A 23,115-nucleotide genomic window follows, 5' to 3' on the forward strand; every position below is an offset into this window, starting at 1 on the left:
AACTTGTAAGGTTGGCGGTTAGGCATTGGTTAAATTGGTGCTTGGAGGGGTAAGTGCCTACCCCTCCAAATGATGCGAATGGGAATTCCGTTAAAGGAAATCCAGGGGCTTGCCATTCTTTCGTCCTTGTCCCCGGAGTCGGACTTGGGCCGTGCAAGCCCCAACGGAACATGAGGGTGAGAGGTGTGGGTCTGTGTCCCAGCTTCATCTCTCACCCAATACTTGTTTCCCACGCTGGCTTCCGCTGGTGTCCAGAAGGCCAGCCCTGTCCCTGAGGGCATGGACAGATAGTCATAACCAATGCCTAAGCAACCACTCACATTTTTGTATTTGAATAAAGTTGTGGCCAAAATTATGCCAAAAACCTTAAACAAAAATTGATGTGTGAAGTGTGAGTTATTGGGGGGCTACTGTGACTCAACACGCAACTAATTGGGAAGGGATTTGAATCTTTATAAGCCTGCCCTGCCCCAGAATTAGCAAAAATCCTCCCCTTCTCACACTTTATTAAAACAACAACAACAACAACAACAACAACAACAACAACAACAACAACTTATTTATACCCCGCCCATCTGGCTAGGTTTCCTCAGCCACTCTGGACAGCTCCCAACAGAATATTAAAAATACAATAAAACATCAGACATTAAAAACTTCCCTAAACAGGGCTGCCTTCAGATGTCTTCTAAAAGTCAGATAGTTGTTTATTTCCTTGACATCTGATGGGAGGGTGTTCCACAGGGCGGGCGCCGCCACCGAGAAGGAAGTTAATTTGGCTGATTGGTTTGTAATTCCTCCATATTGTTATCTTAATAAATATAACCGTTTCTTCGTCTGATCGGTGTTCTTTGTGGGTAGAGGGAGTTTTGTTATAGCACTGAGACATCAGTCCCTCCTTTCTGCTACACCCTGCTCATGATTCCACCAGAAGCTTGTCAGGAGCATCCCCACCTCTGAGCACAGCTGATATACAGAAAAGAGCATGAGACCATCAGGCATATGAGACACCTTGTGGAGTGCTTAATCGTATGTAATTGGCACGAAGGGGGAGAAGGGAGAGGAGAGATGTCTGCCAGATTTGAGTATCACCCTTTCAAGTGTCTAAACCACGCAAGCTACAGCAGTAACTACAACTACCATTTGCATTACCTAGAAAACATACAGAGACATCAGCCAGGAGGAGGTTATTGCTATGTCATAACCTCAGGGACACTGGAATTTCTGACGCTGGTCCAGGAGCAAGATTAGCTACCAGACAACTTGGAAATACTTGTCAGCTAAATGTGCAGGTTAAGGAGATCTGCCCTGGGTCTTTCTAGAGAGTTTGTACAAGCCCAACATGAGGTTCCTAGTTAATCACATCTCAAGAGTGTATTGTTTCTCTTACAGCTCGATGCACACTTAACACAGCAGTTAATGATGGCGGACCTCTTGCTGTTGCAGTCGTTTAAGATGGCAGAGACGAACGCAGCCTTTGAATAGGGAAAACACCTATTGACTTCAAATCAGGCCAGATCCCAGTGGAGGATTTGTGGCGTCTATAAAAGCCTTTGAGATGCCCACCACATCTTTCTTGCCCTCTGCCAGCGACCTGCATCCCAGCAGCATTTCCAAATACAGGGTTGCTGGGGAGCAAAAGGTATCAGCATGAGTCAGTGTGTCCCTAGGCAAACTTCTATTTCAAAAGAGGTAGAGAGATTAAAGCATTTCTCCCCATAGAGGTGATTTCTTTGTTGGGCTCCAGAGAATAAAGTTGCAGTGCAAACCTCCAGGAATAGCACTCAGCATTACAGCAACCTACAGTGTTTGAAAAAAAAAATCTAATAGTTATTTTTTTTTTTACATTTCTAAATCAAAAGCATCCAAGCTAATTTACAGGAAACTGATCAAAAGGGAGGAAAAGTGTCTCTGATTTCAACTTCAATACAAGTCAGAGCTGCTGAATTAATGAAGGTGTGCGGAACGAGCTGGTGCCATATACTTTTATATTTTTTAATGCCCTAACAGAATGCCCGAGAGAAAGTTGCCCGTGTCAACTGTGTCAGACACTTCTGTACGCATTATAATAAAATGTGTGAGGAGAAAACTTATGGCCACCTGCACATTTCTAGGGAGCTGACACTGTGTCGGTGTTAAGTGGATATACAAGATAAGGAATTATATTCTACAGCAGATGATCAAACTCACTTGGCAAGTAAGGAAGCAAAACATCAATAACTCCAAACTCAGAATCCCCATCAGTCTTTATACCCTCTTATTTTTAAATCTAAAACAATTCCATAGGATTTGTGGGAGCTTTCTCTCTCCCTAATTTCTGGGTGAGGAAATCAGAGCAATAAAAGTTTGCACTTCATACGCCCTAAAAAGTTCACTGCTGCCCCCCACTTCTGAAAAACCTCTGAAATCTATCCTTTGCACCACCATTTCACTGTTCAGGCAAGGAAAGAGGTTATTTACTAGGGCCTGCTTAATAGGGGAACATCTCAACTCAATACTAGCCGCAGCGCCGCAGGTGCCATAATGCAAAGCTAACACAAGGGAGCCTTCGTTTGCCACCATGTTCCTCAAATCTCTTAACTGAACCTCTAAACTTCACCAGGAATGTTGCTCTAGGAATACATTGCCAAACTTGATGCTCTCCAGATGTTTCAGACTACATTTTCATTTAGCATTTCCAAAGATTAGAGAATATGGAAGCTGCTCCAATAGCACTGGGAATGCACCAGAGTGCAGAAGACAATTTTAGGCAGCGCAATCCATTTCCTTCTTAGCAAATTGTGGCAGTCTTATCAAAACCTCTTCAGTTTGCCTTGAAATTCTTTTGTATCCTCAGGAACCTCCAGATTTTTCTTCAGCTGCCACTTCAGGGTTTCAATGGCATCACTATTGCCCACCTAGTATTACGACTTTCTGTGTTTGAGTGAAAAGGTTTCATGGGGAACTGGCATTTCTTTAACTGCTGCTGAAATGTAAACTGCATCCAACTCAATGGGGATTATTTCTGAGGATGTGTATAGGATTGCACTCTAAATTTATTATTTATTTAAACACTTTAATCATGCTTTTCAATGGCTAACAGCAACATCCAAGGGCAATCTGAAACACCTACGCAGAAGGAATTTGCTTTTAACTGTTATTTTGCAGCACCGCAGCTTAAAGCTATTGGGAAAGGTCAAGATCTGCACTACTGTTGCCCCAGATCACTTCACTTATAAGGCATGTTTTCATGCAAATCTTAAGCAAGATGTGTAAGCTTTCTCTCTCAGTAGATCAAGAGATTACCCTCAATTCATCCTGAGGAGCATTCACACAGCTCTGGGTAAAGATGATCTGACAGGCTTATACAACCCATCTTGTCAGTGGTACAGTATTGCCTCATTCATTCTAAATAGGGATGGAGGAAACTGTGACCTGTCAGGTTTTGTTGGATTCCAACTTCCATCAGCCCCAGCCTGGTCAATGGCCAGAGATGATGGGAGGTGAAGTCCAGCAACTTCTAGAGGCACCACATTGGTATCCACCACTATTCTGAGTCATCCAGTGGTAATATTTTGGAAATAGAGCATGACAAAACAAACGATAAGGTCTTACACAAGATATAATAAGAGGCATGAGGGGGAAGGTTAGAAACAGACAAAAAACATGGAATATCAGAAGGATCAAACCTCTTTACAAGCAATGAACTCGCCTTCTCAGTGTAGATCCCTATGCAGCTAAAACCACCCCATATAAACACAACAGAGAAGCACCAGGGGGCTTAGGGGAACTCCAGGGTTTGCAGATGTACAAAAAGTTTTAGAGGGGAAAATAAGGGGAAGGCAATGCAAAGACGGAGCACACTCATTTGTCACAGAAAACCATCTAACGCCATATGAAAAATGGCTTGGAATCAGAAGTCACCCCATCATTCATGATGGGGCTTTTACCCTCTCCATCTCAGCTCCATTCCTAATGGTGCCCTGCAGAGCACATTTTGGGGAGATACAGGGAAATGCAGGGGGAAGAGTGAGGTGGGAAAGACCCAATTTGTGAGTGCAGATTGCATTTCTATAAGGGAAGTTAAGTATCCAAACCACCATCCACAGTGCATTATTTTTTAATGTACATACTGCTTGGTGCCAAAATAGGATCCTAAGTGATTTAAACAGTATAAAACACAGTTACATAAACATTAAACAAACAATTAAACAAACCCATTAAAAATTAAAATATAAGCACTCGTGATTAAAATATGCAGTAAAACAGGCATCTCGGGTCAAGAAACCAAGGGCAATGCCTGTGTGAACAGGTGTGTTTTGAAAAGCTGGTGCATTTATAGGCTCAGGTTCCAAGGACCTCCCTCCATCTGGAGGAGATATAAGGAGACACGGAGGACAGCTGATGAAGGGCTGTGTGTTGTGTGTGTGTTATTTTGAGCTGCCTTCTCATGTGCTTCAGAGTCTTTTAGGCTGCCTTGTGCGGGTACTTATTAAATGAATAATAATTTAATAATGCCAACCCACAGAAGCAGCCCTTTTATGGATATGCAGTGTGAAAGCACTTTCTGCAACATCAAACTTGCAACCCTGTACCCTGAAAGTAAGCGTTACTGAGTTACTTTTGTAAAGGGTAAAAGTAAAGGGGACCCCTGACCATTAGGTCCAGTCGTGGCCGACTCTGGGGTTGCGGTGCTCATCTCGCTTTATTGGCCAAGGGAGCCGGCGTACAGCTTCCGGGTCATGTGGTCAGCATGATTAAGCCACTTCTGGTGAACCAGAGCAGCACACGGAAATACCGTTTACCTTCCAGCCGGAGTGGTACCTATTTATCTACTTGCACTTTGACGTGCTTTCGAATTGCTAGGTTGGCAGGAGCAGGGACCGAGCAATGGGAGCTCACCCCGTCGCGGGGATTCGAACCACAAACCTTCTGATCGGCAAGTCCTAGGCTCTGTGCTTTAACTCACAGCGCCACCCGCGTCCCTGGGTACAGACATGGGTACAGATGTATTAAAGGTAAACGGCGCTCTGGTTTCCATCAGTGTTCTGTTCCACCAGTAGTGGTTTAGTCATGCTGGCCACATGACCCGGAAAGCTGTCTGTGGAAAAACGCCGGCTCCCTTGGCCTGAAAGCAAGATGAGTGGCGCCACACCATAGTCGCCTTTGACTGGACTTAACCGTCCAGGGGTCCTTTACCTTTTTTTACCTTACAGATGTACTGCTGGTGTGCCTTTTTCAGCAACTGTATGCTGCAGAACCAATATCTCCTTTCCTTTTATAACTGATATTCCACCCACCCACCCATCTTGCAAATGGTAGACAGAATATCGCTGTACATGGGTTGAGAAATCTTCCATTCCCTGCGCCAAATAATACACTCAAGTAGTCAGTTCAATATCAGTAGATTGGAGACCTATTTCGATAGAGACAAATGCATCTTCCCTAGTGAAAAGTATCTAAGTTGCCATTGCTACTGTGAGAACTTTGACTGTTCCATGACCTAGTTTAGATGAGTGCGTTAAAGTGGGCTACTGTCTGAAACACCTGGGATCAAAAGTTGTGTGTCTAGTTGAATTGACGCTAGTCTCTTTAAATCTCTGGGACTCGAGTCTGTGTAAGTAACAGGACATGATTTCTCTTCACCCCCATTGCAGAGACTGTTCTTCGTGTCATTTAAACCACCGTTCACTGCTGTAGAGAGAACAAAACTATGCCTGTAATCTCATCTTTCTTCCCTCAGGAAAAAAAAGGGAGAGAGAGAGACTGTCTTAAAAACAGAGGTTGAAAAGATCATTCAGTATGGCTAAGGCTTTATCCCGTTCTCTTTTTTCTCTATTCCTAAATGTTCTTCCCCACAGGGTAGAAAAACTATTAGATAACAATGAAGCTTTCCTGATATTTTCAGAACTGACCCTAATCCTATACCACCGGCACAGCGATCGGGAGGAAAGAAAGCCATGAGTGGCAAACCTACGGTGGCGGCATTGTGGTTGGGCTCTTAACAAAATGTTCTCAACTGTTCGCCTCCACGGGACATTACCAGCTCACAATGTAATACAATGGGCAAATCAAAGCACAGCTTTCTTGTAACTGGACTTCTAATGTGCCACTTGTTTAATGGGCAATATATGATGGGGAGCTATCATTAAGTTGTGTAGCTAGGAGCTCCACAATAACTTGCTTTTGCAGTGGAAAATTAAGGCTCATGCTGGTTTAACTCTCTCTCTCTCTCTATATATATATATATGGGCAAAAGAGCCCATTTGGCAGCCTTCTAGCTTGAGTAAGGTTCTATAACTGCAATACATTTTCTGATTCAAATTAAAACACAGTAGAGACAGAAACACACACAGAGAGTATTATGGGGTGGGGAATTATTATGGGGTTTGGAATTATTGGTACCCAAGGGTTGGATTGTCATCTAGGCTCCTGTGGCTGTGGTCCACATTTGGGCCTCTGCCCTACCCTTTAGAGCTTTAGGAACTGAGGCAGTACCTGAGATATAAGAATTTATCTTTGTTCCTCCTGACATGGTAAATATTGCCTCTGGGATATTTCATCGATTTTGCGTCACTGTGCCATACAAATGAATTGATTCACAGGTCTCCAGTGGAGATTTGCCCACATATAAGAATTCCCTGATGGAATGGAATGTCCACCCATTTCTTCTCGATAGAAGTAATAATAATAATAGTAATAATAATAATAATAATAATAATAATAATAATAATAATTTATTATGTATATCCCACCCATCTGGCTGGGTTTCCCCAGCCACTCTGGGCGGCTTCCAACAGAATACAGTGGTACCTTGGGTTATATCCACTTCAGGTTACATATGCTTCAGGTTACACACTCCGCTAACCCAGAAATAGTGCTTCAGGTTAAGAACTTTGCTTCAGGATAAGAACAGAAATCGGGCTCAGGCGGCACAGCGGCAGCAGGAGGCCCTATTAGCTAAAGTGGTGCTTCAGGTTAAGAACAGTTTTAGGTTAAGTACGGACCCCCGGAACGAATTAAGTACTTAACCTGAGGTACCACTGTATTAAAAACATGAGAAAACATCAAACATTAAAAACTTCCATAAATAAAGCAAGGATGCGGATCCTGTGGCAATCTAGTTGTTGTTAAGACTACAACGCCTGTCTTCCTTGATCATCAGCCATGTTGGCTGGTGCTGATGGAATCCAACAACATCTAGAGAGCTACAAGCGCCCTGTTTCTGTAATACAACACATGTGAAGCTGCTTGCTCTGTTTCTATGATTAGGCAGCCTGTTCTGGCCAGAAAGACTCCTCACCTGCATTAGGATCATATGCAATTGGGATAAGGTAAGAGAGACACTCAGTGGAGGGGACCTAGTCCCATTAATAACCAGGAAACATAGGCATAGACCTTTATGCATGCATCTGGAGCAACACCATTTTTGTTAAGTCCTTCTCAGGACTCTCATTCAGTGTTCCAAGCAGGGCTTTTTCCCCAGCCAGAACTCACCGGAACTCAGATGGGTACCATTGCCATTATAAGAGAACAAGGGTGGCGTTCATGGAAAAAAATAGCACTGGTTCCAAGTATGGCTCTTCTCTCTAGCCTGTTATTAAAATTCCAATTACCAGGTAATAAGAGTATCATCCTATCTTGTATGATACCACATTGTGATCCTTACTGTCTGAATGACCCCGAGATATATGGATTAGGGAAATCTGCAAATAAAGGAAATGGTTTCCTTAGCAACAGGAGCTCTCTGTGAAAGCTTTCAGAAAGAATGGATCATTGTCTTTCTCCTTACTATTTATACCTTCTGAGTGCCAGCCAGGTATGCGTGATGCAATGAAGTCACCTTAGACTTAGAGCATGATCTCAAAATGTTTGTGCTAGCAATGTGCAAAGGAAAGATTTTGTGTCAAAGTTCCTACACAGTAACAGTGGAACAGTGGTTAACTTTAAACAATTCACCAAAGATTTACATTGTACATTTTCAATGTTTCCTCGGAGATTATATATTTTTGACTGTGTAAATACAATAAGTGTGTGTGTGTGTGTGTGTGTGTGTGTGTTAGTGGAGAAGCAGGGACCCTAGAATTCCCTTCTAGATTATTGGGTGCTGGGATTAAATCAAAACCTTGATAATTAAGGTGAGCTGACAGGATGAGCTTGATTTTTCTGCCAGCCAGAGAGGCAGGTGAAGATGATGGCCCTGCCATTAACCCATAATAAAAGCTCTCTACAAAACAAAGACCCTACTAGGAACCAAAGGGGAGTTTCAGTGGGCAATGTTGGCGTGATATCACACAGAAAAAGTTGCCCTTTTAGACATAGGTTTTTGGCAAAGTATTCTGGAAACAAGGAGGAGCAAATTGGAAGAACTCCATGTGGCGCTGGCTGGAGGAAGCTAAACCAAAAGACCAGGAAGCATGACCCAAGCTTGCTGAAGCTATGAGAGGAGCAATGAGAGACACTCTTGGGGTGTAATGTTCTGTACCTCCTCTATTGAAGGCTTCAGGTATAAATATGTGCAAATAAACATAGGCGCCGACTCCATGGGGCCTGAGGGGGCCTGAGCCCCCTCAAAAATTCATTTGGGGGGCTCTGGCCCCCCAATAATCTCGGGCGCCCCTCCAGCAGAGCGCCGCCGCCGGTTTGGACCACACCATGTTTCAATGAAGGGGAGGAGGAAGAGGAAAAAAAGAGCTTTAGAAGGAGATCGCTCTGCACTCTTCCCCCCCATCATCATCATCATCATCATCATCATCATCACACCCCACGGCCATCCCCTTTTCTCCTCCTCCAGCCACTGTCTCTCCTCCCCTTCTGTTTCCATTCGAAACGTCAAAGAAGAAATTGCTAGGTGGAAAACACGCACCACCATCTGACCCGACCTTGCAGCCAATCAGGAAGCCGCTCGGAGTTTTTGTTTGTTTTAAACGGGGCTGCAGCTGAAGCCACTTCGCTTTCGGCCTGCTGCGCTGCCGGGGAACAGGCGCGCGTGGCGCAGAGGGAGCGGGCGGCTTCTTTTCAGCCCAAACCGGTCTCCGCTGGTGAAGGGGAGGGAAGGGAGGCGGGCCGAGAGCGGCCCTATCGGGGCAAGGCTGCGAGTAGCGGGCAGCCTGAACTGGAGAGCTCGCTTGCGCGTATCCGCTGTGCGCATTTCCGCGTTGAGGGCGGCGCTTGGAAGGGAGACATTGCTGCTGTCAGGCGAGCGGCAGACACGGCGCAACAGCCCCCCTTTCGCTTCCCCGGGTCGGATAAGAGTGAGATCTTCTCTTGGGGTGGGGGGCAGGGGTGCCAACTTGAATTAAACGTGGAGGGGGGGGAGAGCAGGAAAGTCCCGCTCCACATAACCGATCACAAGATGCAGCGCATGTACGCCATTTGAATGGCAATGCTCATCAACTTTGAGAGAGCCTCGCCACCTCAAATATGTTATGGGGGCGCAACAGGACTTTGGCCCCTAGAAGTTGGCTCCTTTGGTGGTGGGTGTGGAGAGCAGGAGCTGCGGAGGCGCTTGCCAAGCTGGGCTTGTCTAGCTTTCCGTTGGAAGCCGGCCTCCCCAGCCGTGTTTTCGTCACGGGGCGTCGTCAGCTTCTGCCCGGAGGACGTCAGCATCCCACTAGCCGAAACGGAAAGCAAGCGAAGCTGGCCACGCTTTTTTCTGTTAAAAATAAACAAAAATAAAACAATTTTTACTTGGTGCTAAACTAGCAAGGAGCCCGAGAGAGATCTCTGGTCGCCTGAGGTTCAGCCTTCTTCTCGGTAGATCTTACCTCACCCGGGCTCCCCAAACCACACTGTCTCCTTGCGCAGATCCGAAGGGGGATGCTGAAGGATCGCCAAGCCGTCTCGACTGCAACGTGAAGAAATCATTCCCCGCCTCCTCCCCACCTGCTCCCTCGCCAGCCAACCAGCCAGCCGCGCGCCCTAGCCGGAGAGCCCCGGCCGTCCCCGTCGCGCAATCGGCTGGATCTCCCTTCAGCAGGCCGTGCTCACAACTCGGCCCAGGGACCCCCCAGCAGCGGATCTCCGGCCCAGCTGAAGAATCCGGCAACAAGCCCCCTCCTCCCCAATCGCTCCGCCGAAATACGCTCCAAAACCCCCCAGATAGGCCGCCGGCCGCCAAGTCTCGTGGCGCCCTAAGCGAGGGTCTCTCCCCAACACTGCCACCTCGAACTGCGTTCTCCCGGCTACCCGAGCGAATCAGCGGCAGGACCCTGGTATGGGCCCCCCCAATATTTTTTATAAGTCGGCGCCCCTGCAAATAAACCATATTTCTAAGACACTGCAGTCTCTGCTGTGCCTTGATTTTCCAACAGAAAACAGCCCTGGGTGAGCACATGAAACCCTTCTAGAATTTTGCTACTGCTTGACAGAGATAGGGGTGGCATGTACTATAACAAGACAAACCCGATTCAGGGGTAGTTTGGTCAAATTTAATACAGTATCTGTAAATTTCTACTTGCATCTTCTTTTAGTAGACAATACATAATGAGACCATTCTTCTTTTTGTTAACATCTAATCCAACCAACTTTGTATAGCTGAAGATAATCAGTAAAAATGATTGGGAGGCGGTTACTATCATAGGTACCAGGACAAGTTGGGAATATATTAAAGTGGCCTACCTGCATAACAGTTTAATAACTCCCATTCTGTTACCTATTCTTTATAAACCCGTATGACTGTATTTAATAGTGGAAGAGTTGCTAAGCTACTAGCTTTTAAATGTTGTTGATTGCAAAATGTCTTTAAATTTAAACAGCAAATAGTAGAATACATGGGATAATGCACAGACTGAGATTTTCTTTCTTTCTTTCTTTCTTTCTTTCTTTCTTTCTTTCTTTCTTTCTTTCTTTCTTTCTTTCTTTCTTTCCAGAAAAGCAACTCTTGGGAGTTGTTTGTTCTTTTGCAAACCTGGTTATGACTTTGTCAGAAACTCACTGGCCACATATTTTGGAAAGGCTGCCGCTACCATACTTTCTGGATGCCCACACTTCTTTTACTAAAAAAAGTCCCCATGAGAGGAATTGCCCTCTTCCTCTGCAGCATCTGAAAAGGCTGCTGAGTGAGGTAAACTGAAGAAAACCCCTGCAGCTTGCCCAAGAGAATTTCTCAGGCATTTTTGGACGCAGTTTCATTTCTCGTTGAGAATTGAGAATGATTGGGCAAAGCACCAGGAGAATGTTTTGGCACATGCTTAATTGAAAGCAAGGCCCCCAAACTTGACTATGAAGTACTTAAAATGAGCCTGAGTTAACATAGTCTGTGTAGGAGACATCTTCTGCTTCTTCATGCAATGCAACTCCCCTGCCCAGCTACATTTTCTAAATATGTCCGCCGCCGCCGCCCCCCAATTTTCCTACACTCTCCAAATTGCCCTTTGAATTTATCCGGCTTCAAATAGGGTTCGACACAAGACCTTTGCAAAAAACAGAGCAGGGGGGTGGGAGGGGGGTTGTAATTGCTGGGCTGTGAGTGCTATTTCTCTCAGACATCTGCTTTAAAGAGCTACTGAACTTAATTGGCTAACTCCGAGAATTCAAAGGACATGCTGGGAGTTCTGAGAGGATTTCACTTTTTGAAAATGTGGCTCAGGGAAAAAAAAATGAAAAGAAATCAGGTGTATAGACATGAACAGGCAATATGCCCCTTCAGATCCCAACCATTACATGCAAATACAGTACATTCCACTGAAGCACTGATTTTCTTTTTCTTTTACTACGTTCAAACTCTGTTATAGCCATTTGCTTTTTTTCTCCTTTTTTATTTTAAAAATGACTTTCATATCAACTTCTCTTCTTCCTTCTGCAGAGACCCCTATTACCACCAGTAAGGACATGAAAATACGAGTCAGTTTTCTCAACTTTAATCATGTCCTTCATTTGCCGTCCGCTCTAGAATATTTGGAATATGACGAAAACTTCACTGGCTTAATTTTGATTTAATTTATTTTTGCGCTCATAGAGTAGCTCCATTATTATTATTATTTCATACTGCTGTGGTTAAAAACCCCAGAAACCTTTCATTTTCATGCATTCCTGACTCCCTTTGATAAACAGTGAAATACGAATGTTGGTTCCCATAATACCAGCACCATTTGTGACTGCATCACCCTTATGATCCCCTGCAGAACTTGTATAATCTCTCACTTACCACTTGATGCTGAACAGCAAAGGAAAGCGTTTCATCTCTTGCTGTTGGATCTTTTGCTGTGATGCCTGTGAGTAATCTTAAAGTAAAGAGGAGAGGAAAAAGCCTGTGACAGGTGGAGCTATGTGCAGGATCAAATGGTTGCTGAGACCATCTACTTATTTGATGCCAAGAGACAAGCATCCCCACCATCAGCTACAAAAAGGGTAATACTGTTAAGCACCCCTCACCTCCTTTAGCGGCAAGAAGCCCAGGAGCAACACTACTGGGTTTCCACTGGGTGAGAGAACTGTCAGGAGCTCGTCCTACACTCTAGTAGGATTCTGACAGAGACACATGCCCGACTGGCATGTTCTCTCCCTCCTGGTCTTCCGTTCGGGAGCTTCAAAAGCTTTCTTCAGCCCAAACATCACAGCGACCGATGCCAACCGACACCGGCACACTTAGGGATCCGCAGAGTGTTCGCAGTTTGTGTAACAGAACTCAGCAACTCAGCATTTTGGCTAATCTACTTTATTTACTTATAAACATACATGGAGCACTGCAACAAGGCTCCCTCTCTCTCAAGCATCAGACAGCAAAGAGAAAGAACAAAAGACAATAGTCCCACTTCATGGAACGCAGTAACACAAACATCCTGTCTCCGTCACTTCCCACTCTGTGGAGTCAAAACATATACCGTCATGTGAAAGACAACAATTCCATGACTGCAATCACGGAGCAGGAATTCTAACAAGAACATCACCCTTTTTATATCTATTTGTCTACAAATATATAAGCAGAACATATTGGAAACACACTCCTGCAGTTTGCAGCAGTACTGATTATACAGTGGTACCTCAGGTTAAGTACTGACAGCTGAAGTGAAGGGGTGGGGCGTGGAGAGAGAACGTAATTTCATTTTTCAGAGCCTGCACATTAGATGCAAAGGTGCATGTTGTGTATATATATTGAATCAACAGGCCTAGTAGAATTTTCTCTGCTAGATCTAAGCAGAAAATACCGAGAGGTTTTGCATCCTCCACTCCTTTTCTTCTCAGGGAAAAACCCCCACTACAGCGGTACCTTGGTTCTCAAATGCCTTGGTACTCAAACAACTTGGAACCTAAACACTGCAAACCCAGAAGTAAGTGTTCCAGTTTGTGAACTTTTTCTGGAAGCAGAACGTGCTCCGTTTTGAGTGCCACACTTCCATTTTGAGTGTTCCACTGAGGTCTGTCTGTTTTTGCTGTTTATTTTGCATTTTTGTTTTTGCAGCTCTTTTTGTTTTGTTTTTGTGACTGTGTGGAACCCAGTTCAGCTACTGATTGATTGATTGTGTGACTGCAGTACATTGTTTATTGCTTTCATTTTATGGATCAATGGTCTCGTTAGATAGTAAAATTCATGTTAAGTTGCTGTTTTAGGGGTTGTTTTTAAAAGTCTGGAATGGATTAATCCATTTTGCATTGCTTTCTATGGGAATGCATGCCTTGGTTTTGGAACACTTTGGTTTTGGAACAGACTTCCAGAACGGATTAAGTTTGAGAACCAAGGTATCACTGTACAAGGGCCAACTGCAAAGAGTACCCATCTATGAAAAATTATGAAAACTGTATCCGGGATTGGGAGGGATGAGGTTATGCATATTCATAAGAAAGCAACTTCAGGAAACAAATGCTTAATTAGTGTGGATGTTTAGTCACCACAGGATTTGCCCTGTATGTGCAGTGCCTTGGAAGCAGCCTGATCTGTCTCAAATCTGCTATGTGTCATTCTGATTTGATTTGTTATCCATCTGATCTGTTCAATTTGAAGCGCTGATTTGCTCCCATTGACTATAATGGGGAATCCAGAAATAGCTGTAACTTTTTTCATTTTCAAATAAGTGAGTGACATTTGCCCCTGCAGAGGGGATTAAATGGGCCCCTGCAGAAGGGATTAAGCCTGCAAAATTTCAGATAGATTCATCCAGGGGTTTTCATGCAAGGATTTTTTTTTAAAAAAATGAAAGCTCTCTCGATTCCTCCCCCCCCCCCCGGGCCTGGTTTGGATGTAAATTACAGTCGTGGTCACTCTTTCTTAGGGAATGTAGTCTGCCCGATTTCAGAATGATAAGTGCAGCAGTTCACTTCCAGTGCAGACGTTAGCATTTTGGGAGGGGTGAAGCAGAAATTGCATTCTCTCCCCCAGAGTTTCTTTTGGGGGGGAGATATCAACCAGCTTGAAAACTGAGGATATGAGGAAGGTGCCTCTGTGTAGCACACCTTCCAAACCTCAAACAGTTTGTTATGGTGGCTATCATATGAGGAAATTTCATCTTTGTTATTTTTTAAAAAATGGTAAAGTCACCATTTTAAAATCTCTGCCCAATTCCTGAAATTCCCTCATGACACACACCACACACCCCAAAAAATAGAGCACTGTAATTTTTAAATGTTTGCAGGGAAAAGAACATTTTGGAAAGAAATAGGTTGCACAATGGGCTGTCTGTTACTTATGCCCTGCTCTCACAACTGAAATGCGGATGAAGAAGAGGGACCCACAAGTTTTCTTCAGCATCCCTCCTGCAAATCCCTGTGATCAGAAAATAATTCATTCTCATTAAATGCTAGACCTGTCCTTCAGTATCATTCAGAACTGAATGATACTTGTATATAATAAACAAATGGAATAAATATGCTAGATGAATATACAGGAAAAGTTACAAAACAAAGTGTGAGATAGAATTAAGACAATAGAAAAAGTACAACAAGAATGATTGGAAGTTTCATTCAGAAGACTTTATTAGAAAAGACAGGATGTTATAACCAATATTCATTTTTTATTTTAACTCTTTTTTTGCTTTTTATTTTTATTTTCTTTATCTTCTTTCTATTATATTTTTGTGTTTAATTTTAATTTAATTTTGATGTAACTATTTGTAATATATATGTAAGATGATATTTTAAATCAATAAATCAAAAATGCTAGATCTGTCCTTCAAAATGAAATATTTTCCCCTCTCCCCTTTCCCCAATCAAGATTTGGGTGAATTTGATTTCATTTCCCAAGAAAGAAAATGGAAAGAAAAGAAACAGGCCCTACATTTTAACTTTATGCTGGGGGAAGAATTAGGCAACTCAGTGAGCAACTAGGAAGGTTGGGAACTCCCCGAGCCACTCCTTGTTAATGGAACAAGCCAACTCAGCAACATAAAATACTAACCCCAATTTGCTCATTATTTGGAGTGCACACACACAGCTGATGCAAACGCCTATTAATTTGGCATGCACATTTATGACGTTTTTCAGATTTCTGTGCACCATAACATAATGTTCTTTGAGTGGCTTGCAGTAAATAAGGAGAAAAAAACAACAATGAAATACAAGGTAAAACATAACATCATCAGAAATGAGAGTGAAACCTGCATAAATACATCAAAAGAAATTGTTGCGTATCCCACATTAAAAAAATTTAAGAGGCCCAAATATTCCAGTACAGCAAAACTCACTTCACCACCATAATTAAAAATAGATTTATTGGTTCTTTAAAGAAAAGAGGCTCAGATGTACCAAAATTATTAAAAAATCCTGAGCAGTTAACACACACCCATTTATATTAAGCATTGCTGAATATAATAATGTCAAAGGCATTCATTCTGTTGACATTGACTTGGATCCCAAAAAGTGTGAAAGGAACTTCACTAACGTGATGAGGATTTCCTACTCCTTTCTCGCTGCACCCCCAGGAAGCCTGTCACAAAAGTAGGGAGCCCCTCTGTCTAGAGTGGTCCAGGATCTGAAGCAAGAAGGAGGATTTAGTAGAAATCAAGTGATCTCCTCTTGTGCAGGTGGAGGTGCCTTTCTGCTCCTGCAAGATCCCTTCAGATCTTATAAAGCGTGTTCTCCTTCATAGATAGCACGTGTTGTGGTGGGGTCTGACAGGCCACCCCTCTGTTGCTGGGCAGGTTAGTATGGATGACCATCCGCAGTGATTGGGCAAATTTTGGTGTTGCCATTTAGGTGGATGGACCAAAGGTTATAAAATCAAATCACGCTCGCCCACCCTTCCTAATCTAGGGCTATTGAGTTGACCTTGCTATGCCTGTCATGGGGTCGTCTGCTTTTGGGGCAGGGGCCTGCTAGGAATTTTGTCCATTTGGCTGATTGGCTGGGGCCATTTGGTTTTTGCCTACTGTGAAGCAAATCATCACAACTTGTAAGGTTGTGGTTAGGCATTGGTTAAAAAAATGGTTGGTGGAGGGGTAAGGATTGGCAGTGCCTGCCCCTCCAATACTGCTGTGGAAAGGGAATTTTGTTAAAGGACTCCAGGGGCTTGCCATTCTTTCGTCTGTACCCCTGAAGGGGGCTTAGGGCCATGCAAGCCCCAGGGAGCATGAGGGGGGGTGAGGGTCTGGTGCCCGGCTCCCTGCTGTCCCCAATATTGTTTTCCCTCACTGGCTTTTGCTGGAATCCAGACGTCAGTTCTGTCCCTGGGTGTGGGGACAGATAGTCATAACCAATGCCTAAGCAACCACTCACATTTATGTATTTTAATAAAGCTGTGGTCAAAACTATGCCAAAAACCTTAAATAAAAATTATGTATGAATTGTGAATTATTTAGGGGTGGCTTGGGGACCTCAACATGTAAAAACCAAATCCAGCCCACATCTCTCTGTATTCAGTTACCCCTTTACTATAGTTCCAGAACACTCTTTATTTTACCTTCCCTCTATGCATCTCCTCCTCCTTTCTGATTTCCATTCTCCGAGGCTCACTCGCATCATTTCTACACAAAGTGCTCCTGACAGCATCCAGTTGTAATGTGTCAATTTTCAGGGAGTGTCAAGATCCAGCACATATTGTATAGATTTCTGTAGATCCTCTGGCGTTATTACATTCATTTGAAATAAGGATGCATGGCTTATGAGCAAAGTGTACTCTTTCTGTTCCCAATTTCAAAAGTAATTACTTTCTCGACCTGAATCAGTCACTGGAACTACCATTTACCTCTAGTAACTTCCTGCCTGGGTGCTAATAAGGGATCATCACACAGAACAGTCCATACAACCATGCTGACATGCTGATGAGACTGTGTGCTGGACTAGTGAGGTATGAAACCTGTTTCTTTATTTCTGCATTTATTTCCATTTGGCATTGCATGCTATTGGGACAACTGCCAGCAGAAGCAAAGGTGTGGTTTTTTTTTTATTTTTTGCAAAACAGATCCGCATCATTTTTGCACATTGCCTTATCTGCATTGTCTGGGTTGCATATCATGTCTGGACAGCTGTAGCAATGCAGCCCTCCATTTCTATCGCCCGTTTCTGCTTAAATTCGCATCAGTGCATCCATCCAGTTGACACTGTCTGTTGATCTGATTCCAGCATTTTCAAATCAGCTGTATTCAACACTCCCATATGTTTGACTTATTGAAGCTGAGTTGAGTTTAGCTCTTCATTTATTGTGATTCGCCTTTTGTTTTTGTTTACAATTAATTCTGTGGTGTTTTTCCAGGCAAAGCCCACCCAAAGCAAATTGCAACAGTAAAAACAAAAGCTACCCCCCTCAAAAAAAAGATAAAGTGATAAACAAATTCAAAACCTCCATAATATAAGACTGCAGCTTCAATCCAGCAAATGAGATAAAAAAATTACTCGGGAAAAGGCCAATGGAAATAATTCGGTCTTTAAGGGCTTCAGAAAACCCCAGAGTGAAGCTGCCTGCCATAGTTCCAAAGCTGTGGAGCCACCACAGAGCATCTGGGACGCAGCACTTGATCTCCTGGCTCGAACTCTCGGTTCCTGGCTCAGGCATCATACCATGTTTTCTGCCGTTGTTGGGCTTTCTGTATGTCGCTCGCTGCCAACTCCTTCAGTTCTTTAAGGTTATCCTGGAGCTCGTGTAGGTACGCCATCACCTCCTGGCTCTCAATTTGTTCTTGGTCTGTCCATGCAGCTTTTAAGATGTCCAAAGGACCACGTGGTTGTCTTCCAAACAGCAACTCAAAATCAGGTCCAGAAAAGGACAGGAGCTGCTGTGGCTGGTATAATAATAATAATAATAATAATAATAATAATAATAATAATAATTCAATAATTCAATAATTATTATTCTGGTTGCCCAGAATATGCAGAGAAATGAAAACAGCAGAGGAGATATTGGTTGCACACAAGACCTACTGGGAAGACATACTGGGAAGAGTTGCTGAGATCACTAGGCCTGAGCTGTTTGGGTTTCTTTGAATAAAGAATTAACTTCACTGAAACAGTGGTTGTTGGTTTTTTTATTCTTATTATTCGTAATTTTAACCTGACTCTGGCCCTTGACAGTGAACTGCTCAACAGCCTTATTCTTAGCATCAGTTTTAGTGTTTAGCTGTTGCTCGTCATGATGCATTACAAAGTACAGTCGTACCTTGGAAGTCAAGCAGCTTAGTTCCAGAACATTTTGGCTCCTGAATGTTGCAAACCCAGAAGTGACCGTTCCAGTTTGCAAACTATTTTTGGAAGCTGAACGTCCGACAGGGCATCTGCAGCTCCCAATTGCCTGCAGGAACTTTCTGCAGCCAATCAGAAGTTGTGCTTTAGTTTTTGAACGTATCGGAAGTCGAACGGGTACGACTGTAATATATATCACCAGAAAGAAAAACCATGTCTTGATGCACTGATAAATACTTACAATACTTGTGTGATTATGTTGATAGAAACAATGTGAAAATATCGTGTTCATATCCTATAGTATTGCACATATTTTTGTTATATAGAAAGCCCTGCCTAAAGACCTTTTGGCTGAAATGAGTTGGGTGTCTAGTGAATATTTATTAGCATCCCTCTTTGGGGCCTTCATTGGCAGTGGGGTGTGTGTGTGTGTGTGTGTGTGCACTCCCTGGTGTATCCTTGTTTTTTGTGTGAATACAATATGCCACGCACAAAGGGGACAACAAGACCTTCTGTCCAAAACACTGGAGGGCTGCTGCCTCCACGGTGGGTGGGGCAGAGGCAAAACTGGGTGAAGCATGAATTGTCATTTTTACCTTTGTATAGTCTACACACACCCCTCTCTAGCCCCCATTCAGGCAAGAAAGAGGCAGAATCAGAGTTCCGAGGGCACACTCCAGTCAATCAAAAACCGTCAAGGAACATACGAATTTGGACTGGTGAAGGGTGTGATGTGAGGAGAGGAGTGTGTCTGGCTGAGAAGGAGGTGTGGTCTGGGGAGACTCCCAAGGGCTAAACAGAGAGGACTGGAGGGCCACATATTATAGCCTAGGCACATGGTATCAGTCAGGACCATCTTTAGCACATGCGCCGCCGGGGTGCAAAGATCTGCCAACGCCCCCAAATTAACTTTTATTTAGCTTTTTGGGGGGAGACAGTAGCCAAAGTTGTTAACCTTTTTTAAGGGAGTGAAATTGCTCACCTGTAACAACGATGCAGTGGAAAAACCTGCTTTTCTCTGACCCGTCGGGGATATTTGACGCTATGGAGTAACAGAGCAACGGAGGTGGGGGGGGCAGGGACTTCACTCCATTGCTTTTCACTGCCGCCGATCGAGAGGGACCGGTATACAGTAGGTATACATTTGGCACCCCCCAGAATTCGGCACCCGGGTGCCCTGCACCCCTTGCACCCCCTGAGTAAAGACGGCCTTGGTATCAGTTGTAATAGTATGGTAATATTACCCTTTTGCGTTTGGAAGCATTTTTATTATAAGGGTTGCGTCTAAAAGTGGCAAAAATGCTCATTTCTCCTGCAGCTGAATGAAGTGGCTGTGTTGTCAAAAGTGCCCAGCATTTAATTAAATAGCTTTTTGAGAGCATAGTCCTTTTGAAAACTTTGATTTTCCCCCCTGTTCTAACCACTTCAAAAGTGCTAATATTATTCATATGATCTTTGCCACCTATGAATAAATAATCATATATATGTGTATATATAAATATAGCAGCACTATGAGCTTTTGACCTCTGTCCACGACACATGAAACAGTACAGTATCAGCAGGTTTCCTGTAGAAACTGTGGATGTAATTCACTTGATGATCATGGGGAGAAGTTTCCCAAATCTTGCCATGTTTAAGGCAATAACGGTCACTTCACATCATGCAAGACGACATTGTCACTTACTTATTTATAGGGATCTTCTTGAGCATGCATAGTAAATGGAGAATTCCTGCTAAAATTAAAATTATATTACAACATCTGACATCTTAAAACTTTCCCATAAGAAGCTATATTTTGAAAGTTTTTAAGTAAAAAATAATGAGGCTTAGTCTTGGCCCAAACCACATACACCTGTCAATCAGCTGAGGGCAGGGTTCAAGGATTTAACGCTTTGTTTGCCAGCTGATGAACACACACACACACACACACACACACACACACACAAAGAGCCAAAGTAAGCAGCCTTGTGTTTCTCCCCCATGCAGCCGGTGCTTCCAAAATACTTTAAAAAAATATATCCGTCCCCATCAGATGATTGGGAGAGAAAAAAGCTGTGGGTTTTTTTAAAGCATGGCTGCATGGGGGAGGGGGAAAAAAAAGCTAAAACAGGAATGCTGGGCTGCTTGAAAGCCCTTTTGCAAAGTGCCTTCAGATAGCTACCCCACACTTCTGTTTGAGACTCTGGAACCAAACTCAGAGTAAGCAATGCAATTCTTATCCCTCGGAGAAACAGGGTAAAGCATCACCGCCTCAGCCCTAAAAGTGTGCTAAACATTAAAATGCAAACAAATAATTCATTCTCATTAAATGCTACACCTGTCCTTCAAAATGAAATATTTTCCCCGCTCCCCTCTCCCCACTCCCCAATCAAGATTTGGGTGAATTTGATTTCATTTCCCAAGAAAGAAAATGTAAAGAAAAGAAACAGGCCCTACATTTTAACTTTATTCTGGGGAAGGAATTAGGCAACTCAGTGTAGTGAGCAACTAGGAAGGTTGGGCACTCCCCGAGCCACTCCTTGGTAATGGAATAATCCAACTCAGCAACATCAAATACTAACCCCAATTTGCCTCATTATTTGGAGTGCACACACACAGCTGATGCAAACGCCTATTAATTTGGCATGCACAGTTATGACATTTTTTACATTTCTGTGCACCGTAACATAATGTTCTTTGAGTGGCTTGCAGTAAATAAGGAGAAAAAACAACAATGAAATACAAGGCAAAACATTAGAAATGAAAGTGAAACCTGCATAAATACATCAAAAGAAATTGTTGCATCTCCCACATTAAAAACATTTAAGAGGCCCTTTTTTTCTCTGCATGGGGGAGAGAGAAAAAAAACTAAAACTGGAATTCTGGGCTGCTTGAAAGCCCTTTTGCAAAGTGCCTTCAGATAACTACCCCACTCTTCTTTTTGAGACTCTGGAACCAAACTCAGAGCAAGCAATGCAATTCTTATCTCTCAGAGAAACAGGGCAAAGCATTACCGCCTAAGCCCTAAAAGTGTGCTAAACATTAAAATGCAAACAAATGTTTGCGTTTTACTTCTCTTTTCTAATTTGGAACGCGTTTGTCAGTGTGTGGGCTGAAGTCAAGAGGTCATCATCACTGTTGTTTGTGTGTCAAAATCCTAAGTGCTAATACAGACATTTTACACTCCAAATATCAAAAAGCATTCAAAAGAGTGTTGTTGATGAACAACCTTAATCATCTGTGCATTATATTTTTATGATTCTGCCCTTTCCCATCTCCCTGTAATAAGCACGTTAGGCGGGGTGGGGGGGTGGGGGCGGGAATGGACCATAATGGCATAAAAATAAAAAGATTGCTAAATGACCACTAGGTGCTTCTTGTTTATATGAAAAAGGATTGTAAAATAGGGTTTTTAATCACCAATCAGAGTAGTTACTATTTTTACTTTTGCAATGGAAAGTTATAAAAACAGAGCAAGAGACAATTACAGATGGATTTAATTTCAAGTTCTCTTCTTTGTGAGTTTAAACTGAAGTACATTCCACTCGTGTCAAAATAATTAAGGTTGTGACCTGCAATTTTAATACAGGTTTAAGCCAGCAGTTTCCTATAATTTAACTTTGTAAGTAAATTCATGGCTGAAACCTTATACTGGTTTACCTGAATTTCTGGCTTCTCAGTGGATATTATAGGATGGCGCTGTAAGATCCAGAAGATATTTCATGCTCATCAAAATAGTATTTCACCACACATTTTAGAATAGCAACCAACTACCAAAAGATTTTTAAAAGGCTTTTCACCCAAGAATCACATATTATACACAAGGTATGAGAGACAATTTTGTTCTGGTAGTGAATCTGACCAGTCTCTGTTTAGTTAACCTTAAACTCCCCTTTCCAGCACTTTCAAAAGAATGGGTTACTTTTTAATAGAATGCCACCTCAGAATTTCCTCGCTTTCATCCTCCTTTCTTTCTTTCTATTTAAAGAGGAAAAATAGTTTGTAAGGATTTTAGCTGGAGTCTTCAGCAACAATCTTTCAACCTGTGTTAGGTTCAATACACTCCCCCCTTTAAACCTAGGATTAGAGTAATATGCTTTGGGAGAAGAAATATGGCTTCGGTTAAGAGCTGGATTTACACTGAGCTGGATTTACACTGATGCCTACCCAGACACGTAAAGAAAAAATGTAAGCATACATTGTATTTAAAAGTAAAATAGCTGTGGTCTGAACTCAGCATGTACCGTGTTCACCAGAACCTAATGCTCCATGGGAGTGCTGCTCAAGGCACAAGGTCAAAAGCAGATGTCACAAATAAATGATGTTTAAAGAACTCCAGAGCTGTCCAGCTCTGCAACTGCAAGAGGGATGTGCTTGTAAAAAACAGAGTTGGTATCTGCTTTCCCATGAGCCTCTCCTAGGCGGGGAGTACCATGCTAGCTAACATATATTTCAAGATCTTACTAGTATTAAAGTGTATTGCCAACCAAAGGCCTCAGGCAGTGGTGGCCAAACTTGGCCTTCCAGCTGTTTTTGGACTACAGTTCCCATCATCCCTGACCACTGGTCCTGTTAGCTAGGGATGATGGGAGTTGTAGTCCCAAAACAGCTGGA

The sequence above is a fragment of the Podarcis vaucheri genome, assembly GCF_965113315.1.
Source record: "Podarcis vaucheri genome assembly, chromosome: 3".
Taxonomy (NCBI): Eukaryota; Metazoa; Chordata; class Lepidosauria; order Squamata; family Lacertidae; genus Podarcis; species Podarcis vaucheri.